The sequence below is a fragment of the Sus scrofa genome, chromosome 17 (genome assembly GCF_000003025.6).
Source record: "Sus scrofa isolate TJ Tabasco breed Duroc chromosome 17, Sscrofa11.1, whole genome shotgun sequence".
NCBI classification, from domain to species: Eukaryota; Metazoa; Chordata; class Mammalia; order Artiodactyla; family Suidae; genus Sus; species Sus scrofa.
This window is the reverse complement of record NC_010459.5, coordinates 53,076,273-53,082,524: the sequence shown is the minus strand read 5'-3', so window position 1 is coordinate 53,082,524 and position 6,252 is coordinate 53,076,273.

The window sequence follows — 6,252 nt, the reverse complement described above, 5'->3', positions numbered from 1 at the left end:
ACTCCCCCCCCCCCCAGGTCTTGGAATCAAAGCTGCATATCTGGTTGCCTCTATGCTTGACCCACTACCCACACACAGCTGGTGGCTGGTTGCTATCTTCCCTTTTTTTTTTTTTTTTGCTTTTTAGGGCTGTACCTGTGGCAGATGGAAATTCCAGAGCTGCAGTTACCAGCCTATATCACAGCCACAGCCGTGTGGGATCTGAGCTGCACCTGTGACCTACGCCACAGCTCACAGCAACACCCTACCCACTGGGAGAGGCCAGAGACTGAACCTGCATCCTCATGGATATGAGTTGATTTTGTAACCTGCTCAGCCACAACAGGAACTGTGGTAGCTTTCCTTTCTAAGGCGTTTAATTAGAGTCCTCTCCTAGAGAACTTGGCTGCTTAGTGAGTTGTGACCATGGAAAGACTGTCATGTCGTGGATTATCCCACCTCTCAACCCATCCTACCCTCGTACAAGTCATTGGGCAGAGAAACAGTGTGTGTGTATGTGTCATATATATTTTGTCTTTTTAGGCCTTCCCCCACTCTCCCACAGCACATGGAGTTTCCCAGGCTAGGAGTCGTATCAAAGCTGTAGCCGCCAGCCTATGCCAGAGCCACAGCAATGCCAGATCCAAGCCACATCTGTGTCTTACACCATAGCTCACAGCAACTCCAGATCCTTAGTCCACTGAGCAAGGCCACAGATTGAATCCACGTCCTCAAGGATGCTAGTTGGGTTCGTTAACCGCTGAGCCATGACAAGAACTCCGAGAAACAGTATTTTTTAATCATCTCATACTTGCGGGTTGGCTGCTCAGAAGGGGATGGGCCAAGGGTCGCATTGGAGGTAGCATTTAATTCTAGGGGAAGAGTCAGGCTGATGGGATGGGTGCTCCTTGAGGAGAGGCACAGGGCAGGACCTTGATGTCCTCCTGGCAAAGTACCCTCTTGCCACCTTTGGTTTCTGTCTTTGCCAACCCGATGGCAAGAGCCAGCAGCAAGTCATGATGTCATGGATGCGGGTACCACAGCATCCTGTTCTAATGTCAACTTCCTTTGCAGGTGGATCCCCTGCTCTCCAAAGCTGGTTTGTTCTCTGACTTCATCTCTTCTAAATTGAGGGTGAAGCAGCTACTCTGTTGACTCAGAGCAAGATAAACCCTGTCATTTAGATGCTGGAAAGAAGGATCCAAGTGAATATGCCCTGGTTAGTCTAGATACTTGAGACTAACAATTGTCATTCTTTCTCGTGCCTGATACTAACCTACAGTTTTTATGTCTTTCTAGATTCCCATGTGTGAGAATTGTTTTTCTTTAGTGAAAAATAATGTTCCCTCCTCTCCCACATATTTTAGATACCTTTCCCAGGAAAAGACCATTTCTGGCTAACCCTTTTTAAATATCTGCAAGAATACAAAAATGTTTAATCAGCCATTACTAGACTATTAGTGTTTCCTTCAGAATTTTTTACTAAATGCTTTCGACCCTCTTTGGAGTATAGTTTTTCTTGGACTTGAATTGACTGCAGGGTAAAATCCTACTTGAGGGGTTGCTAGGACAAAGACTGTGAATATTTCCAAGTGTGCTGCACTTGTTTCCATAACTGTGTGTATATAGTGGTTTTCTCAGCCCCAATTTTTTTTTGTTTTGTTTTTTTTGTTTTTGTCTTTTTGTCTTTTCAGGGCCACACCCGCAACATATGGAGGTTCCCAGGCTAGGGGTCTAATCGGAGCTACATCTGCCGGCCTCCACCACAGTTCACAGCAATGCTGGATCCTTAACCCATTGAGCAAGGCCAGGGATTGAACCAGCAACCTCATGGTTCCCAGTTGGATTCGTTTCTGCAGCACCACAGTGGGAACTCCTTGGCCCCAATCTTTGAAGCCAATTCTTGAAAAGTAGATTGTGAGCAGTATAGCTGCCATAGGACTTTTTCTTTGTCTGGCTGTGCCCACAGAATAGAAAAGTGCCCAGGCCAGGGATTGAACCTGAGCCATGGCAGAGGCAGTTACAATATGGATTCTTAACCTACTCCTAGAACTTACTCTTTTAACTCTTTCTAACTGCTGGCCTTATTTTGTCTTCCTCCAGGATTCTATGTATTCAAAACCCTTGACCTGAAGAACAAACTTTTTTTTTTTGTCAATTACATCTCAAAAAAACTTAAAAAAAAAAAAAGTACCTTACAACTTTCCTACCAGCCCTCTGCCTTCAGTTGGCACCCCAGAACCTGTTTTATTTGTCTATTTTTTGCCTTTTTAGGGCTGGAGTTGTGCCATATGGAAGTTCCCAGCCTAGGTAGGGGTTGAATTGGAGCTACAGCTGCTGGTCTACACCACAGCCACAGCAGCGCCAGATCCAAGGCGCATCTTCCATCTACACCGCAGCTTATACAACGCCGGATCCTTAACCCACTGAGCCAGCTAGAGACTGAACCCCATGTCCTCATAGATGCTAGTTGGATTCGTTTCCACTGAACCACAATGGAAACTCCCTAGAACCTGTTTTTAAAGATGCGTTACAGAGAAGGATTTGGTGCTTTGCACTTGGCGCATGCACTTGGCAGATGGCCTGGAGAAAGCTTGGGATGCGCCCACCTCTGGGTGGAAAAGTTGGATCTTTTTGGCCACAGTGTTTGCCAAGAGCCATTGAGTCAGGTGACTGTTTAAACTACAACATCAGAAAGGTGTTGAAATGTCTGCACGTTCATGCACAGTCCTTCAATGGAGTTTCAGGGGCAATTTCAACAGCAGCGTGACCTGCTGTTTGCAATTCAGCAGACACTGAGCCCAAGCAGGAAAGTTACATGTCTGGATATATATAAAGTCCAGAAACAAGATTCGTGATACTGAGATGAACCATTTCAAATCTGGGGAAAGAGGGCTTCATGATGAGAACACTGGCAGGAAGTGCCAGCTCAACACTTTGGCTGGGTGCCTGCCCTTGGGCAAGGTAACCTGGGGCCTCGGACACCTTGTCTTCAAGATGGGGATAATCTTTGATTCATAGGCTGATGGTGAGGTTATGCATTATGTATGATGCTCACTTGATCGAGGACCTGGGAAGCATTCAGTATGTTAACCATCACTGATTCCCCTGTTGGTTCAGAAAATCTACGCTATGCTACTTGGTTCAGTGGAATCTGTCCCAACTCTGATGAGATTGGGCGTGTTCAGGATAGTATGGCCTTAGACGAATCTGTCCCAACTCTGGATCAGGTAGATTTCTTTTGATTCATTCTTTTTTTTTTTTTTTTTTTTGTCGTTTGTTGTTGTTGTTGTTGCTATTTCTTGGGCCGCTCCCGCGGCATATGGAGGTTCCCAGGCTAGGGGTTGAACCGGAGCTGTAGCCACCGGCCTACGCCAGAGCCACAGCAACGCGGGATCCGAGCCGCGTCTGCAACCTACACCACAGCTCACGGCAACGCCAGATCGTTAACCCACTGAGCAAGGGCAGGGACCGAACCCGCAACCTCATGGTTCCTAGTCGGATTCGCTAACCACTGCGCCACGACGGGAACTCCCTCTTTTGATTCATTCTGACCCACATGAATGAGGTCATGTGGGTCAGATGGCACCAGGTAGTGGGCATCTCCTTTACCTTCAAGGTGATGCAGCTTATAAACCTGGGGACTTGCCTGCAGTGACGTACTTGGTTGGGAAAGTATGCTGGTGGGGGAAATTTTTAAGGTGGGTTTTCTGTGTGTCTTTAAATACAGTCACATAAGCAATAGTATTTCAGCAAGAGTTATGTTTCATTGGTTCCTGCATGTACATTCTACTTCTCTCCTCACCACCACCTTTGGCAAATTATCCCAAGGATGCTTGTGGTTGGAAACGACAAAATGGCAGGAAAAAATCTTGCTGGTTCTGGGCTTTTTCCTTGGTGCTGGGGAAGCCTATTTGAATTCATCAAAGAGCTGCATTTGGCTAAGCTCGTGATTCTGACCTTGTCTTAAGATCTAAGCTAATGCATTTCTTTGCTTTCTTCTCTCCTTGGCACCATTTATTTTATGGATTCTGTAACGATAATGTGTTCATTTAAAGGGATTTTTTTTTCTTTTCCCAGCAGAGAAAGCATATGCTTCTTGTGGAGTGATTGTCCTCAGTCCTAATAGTTGCCCCAGTTCTGTTTTCTTGTTTCCAAACGAAATCATTAACCACTTAAGTAAGGAAAGCTCATTTCTCTTCAAAGAAATTGAGTTGGCTTTCAGAGCTATCAAAGTTTCCTAATATTCCCCAAGAAGCAATTGTTTTTGGTCAAGGAGTTTGTGCTCTTGGCACCCATTGAAAATTCAGACTCTTACCTAAAAAAAGCAAAGGGAAAAAAACCCCCAAACCCATGTCCTTATCACTTTGCTGTAATTAATTCCAATGCTTTCTAAATAACAAAAGAAAAATGGAGCATTAGCTAAACTAGGCCAAAATGAGGATAAGGAAGTAAATTTACTTCTCAAGAGATAAGGACTCAAAGGAGTTCTTGTGTTCGGCAGCAGGTCAAGGATCTGCTGTGCCTTAGGTCCCTGGTGTTGCGCAGGTTTGATCCCCGGCCCAGGACCTTGTACATGCTGCAAGTGTAGCCTGTAAAAGAAAAAAACGATAAGACCTCACAAATGTGTTTAAAGAAAGCTTCAAGCTCAGTGGTTAACAAATCCAACTAGGAACCATGAGGTTGCAGGTTCGATCCCTGGCCTTGCTCAGTGGGTTAAGGATCCGGGGCGTTGCCGTGGGCTGGGTGTAGGTCTCAGACGTGGCTCGGACCCTGCATTGCTGTGGTTCTGGCATAGGCAGGCGGCTACAGCTCTGATTAGACCCCCTAGCCTGGAAACCTCCATATGCTGCAGGAGCGGTCCTAGTAAAGGCAAAAAGACATAAAATAAAAGTCCAAGGAATATTTGAAAGGGTCGTTTCTGAGAGAAGAATGGTCATCCCAAAAGACTTGAATTTCTTCCCTTCTGTTCCCTCCCCTATCATTTTCACCCTCCAACCCTTTGTAAATGATCTATTATTTTATGCAAAAAAGTAACTTGCAATAACAGGGTTCTGCAGACAAGCCATGGAACAAAGGATATGAAGGTTTATTTTATCCCTATGGGATAATTGTTGGTCCTTAAATTAAAAGCAGTGAAATGAATGACCTTCTGGGTCCTCTGGTGGGACTGGGTTTTTTTGACCCGCCTGGCACAGTGGGTTAAAGGATCCAGCAGCAGCTGAGGCTTAGGTTGCTACTGCAGTTCAGATCTGATCCCTGGCCAAGGAGCTCCATATTCGGAGGGGCAGCCAAAAATGAAAATAATCAATAAGTAAATAAAAAATAAAAATACAGGGGAAATAGAAGGGAATTGCTTAGGGTTGCCAACTTTTTATCAAGTAAGGGTGATTGACAAAAGCCCATCTCTTTCACACTGCCCTCTTGTATTATCCACATGGCATCTTGCACTCTCTGAAATGTCTCATTCAGGGTACTTATTTCTGTCTACCCTGTTAAAATATAGCATTTTAGCAAGGAAAAATCAGGACTTGTACAAATGTCAAATGAATGGGTGTCATTTTACAGCTGATTGAAAGAATTGAAAAAGTTGAGAGAGGAGTTCCCGTCGTGGCGCAGTGGTTAACGAATCCGACTAGGAACCATGAGGTCGCGGGTTCGGTCCCTGCCCTTGCTCAGTGGGTTAACGATCCGGCGTTGCCGTGAGCTGTGGTGTAGGTTGCAGACGCGGCTCGGATCCCGCGTTGCTGTGGCTCTGGCGTAGGCCGGTGGCTACAGCTCCGATTCAACCCCTAGCCTGGGAACCTCCATATGCCACGGGAGCGGCCCAAGAGATAGCAACAACAACAACAACAAAAGACAAAAAAAAAAAAAAAAAAAGACAAAAAGTTGAGAGAACTCCCCAATTTCAGGCAATCAGGGAAGTTGAAGTGAATTTACATAAAGATTCAAAAAAGGGTCAATATCCACAGGATATCCAATATCCTGCTGGGTGAAGTCCATTTGCATTTCTACGGAGAAGAATTATCAGTGTTGCTATGGGTTTTCTGCAAGGAGGAGGATTGTAAAAGAGCTCAAAGACAGGGAAAGACACAGCTAACCCTGAAGAGGGTACCGGATGGGTCATCTGGTCACCTTGCTCTTTTCAGTCTTTATCTTATCTCTAGCAATCAACAGAGCGCTCAGCCCTAGGCAGCAGGGACTGTGTGTCTTATTAACTGTCCCCAATGCCTGGAATATTGTAGGTCCTCAGCAAAATGACAGAAAGGATGA